Here is a 2,264-nt window from a genome sequence, read left to right on the forward strand (position 1 = left end):
TATGTGTGTTTTTTTAAACTTGAATCCTATCGAAAGAATGTTTAATTGCTTCAAACATATATGTTTAGAAAATAAAACAATTTCCTCAAATCATAATACACACTTTTTTCAACTCAAACAAATCGACTTCAATCTGAGTGAATTCACAATTTCTTAACTTTTAAAGAAATAAATTGCTCCTGCATAATCAAATAATAACAAAAACGCTTTCTTCAATTAAACATAATGAGAAGATTTTTCAACAATAATACTCCTATAATCATTACTAATGAGTAATATAGGTTGATGAAAAAATATGTTTACAAAGACATAATTCAAAATCCGATACGATTTAAAGGTCCCCTATTGAAGTTCTGTATTTGTCATTGATTTTTCGTTTTTTATGCTCTCAATGTTCTGAAGATGAATTCAATATATTTTTTAAACTATAAAATTATCCGATTTTATGTTACCACCATTGTAAATAATTTACTACAAATTTTGTAATTCAATTTCTAAGCAAAATAAGATTTCTCTACAAAAATCAACTGTCTTCAATTTACTTATTATATTTTTTAATTGGCACACTGTATGTCAAATTCGTATCAAAAAATATGAAACACGTAAGATAAATTTATCATTTCCGTCAATAAGAGTTGCAAAATTGTAACTAAATTATGTAAAACAATAGTAATCTAAAAGAAGATAACTCTCTGCATATACAAATTTAATACATACATTTTCAAGATATTGAGAAAATAAAAACAAGAACAAATAAATCAAACAGACAAAACACAAATATGCGATCACTTAATCATATTAGATTTTGAATTTTTGTTTGAAAAATGTTTCAAATAACAAGGTACAAGTTGGTCTAGTGTGCGTGGTCAGATACTAAAATACTTTTTGTTGTATTATGAAATTAATCACCTTTATAAATATAGTTCTTTTTTATGATAAATACACTACTATGATTCAGTAGAAAAATTTCAGGAGAAAAGAATAAAAAAATGAACGTATCTATGCAGTAATAAGTTATATGAAAGCTGGATATGAGTTTATGTATTTATAGACATGGGAAATCTTTCTTGGCAACTTCTCTCGAAAGATGTGTTATATACCCTTCGGAAAAGAAGCAGGTGTTAAGAAAAGTTTGGAGTAAAGCCTTCACAAGTACGCTTAAGTTTTCACAATCAATTGCTTTAAAATGAAATTTCGCCTCGAATCGACATACTTGCGGCCAAAGAAAGAACAGAAGTGGATGATAACGGGATTGCCCTACAAAAGTTTTCAAAAAATAAAATACGGAAGGCATGCACCCATATTTGTACCGTGAAAAGATATTAAAGTAATTTGTTGTGGAAGTTGAAGTTAACCTGAAACAATTTTATGGCTTTTCCAGTTTTGTTAAAAGCAACATAATACCGCTTATCAGTAAAGTAATGCTATTAGTTTGTGTTTAATCTTAAAATGATTGTTTTCAAGAAAAATAAAATCTCTGAAAATAACACAGAAACATCCATTATTATTGTCGTGAGACTATAAAATTTGTCAAATTCCAATATAAGCAGTAAAAACAAAATGTTAATATAACGATAATTTTAGGGTACCATATACCTGTAACAAAAATTAGTCCTGGTAATGCAAATGGTACCACTGCAGAAGGTATCGTTTCCCTCGAACTTGGGGTACGAAACATCACCTACTGTTGATTTTTTTACGGTTATACTGCAAAAACAATCGACGATGGTTCCGTACCGTAACTCAAATCGAGATAGAACCCCATCTTGAAATTATTTGCAACAAAATTGATCCCAGCAGAGTTTTTACTGTGTCCTGAAGAAGTTCTTCTCTGCGAAAGTCTGAGGTCTATTAAAACAAACTTTCAGGTTTCAGAAAAAAAAACAAAACTTGAAAGAATCGGAGATAAAATGTAATAGCTATCCGCCTTTGTAAGCCGTTTAATTTAATTGCCTGTAGAAAGTTTCTAAACTAATTCAAGTAGTCAAATGATGAAAACCAAAAGAAATTAAGTTTACAATTCAAGATTAAATAATATTTATAAAGTTTATAAAATTTTTTTGAGAAATTATAGAAAAAGTTTTAAAAAATGTAACAAGAATTGCAGAATATTACTGATATTATTTATTTTTTTTTTTTTAATAAAAATTGATAGTGCGACTAATAATAACCGACAAGTGGAGTTGCATTGAATGTGGTGTGCAGTAGTCACAGATAACTTTAGTCAGGCATACATTTTTTTAAACAAAATAAATATTTTGATT

The sequence above is a fragment of the Belonocnema kinseyi genome, chromosome 2, assembly GCF_010883055.1.
Source record: "Belonocnema kinseyi isolate 2016_QV_RU_SX_M_011 chromosome 2, B_treatae_v1, whole genome shotgun sequence".
In the NCBI taxonomy this organism is placed as follows: domain Eukaryota; kingdom Metazoa; phylum Arthropoda; class Insecta; order Hymenoptera; family Cynipidae; genus Belonocnema; species Belonocnema kinseyi.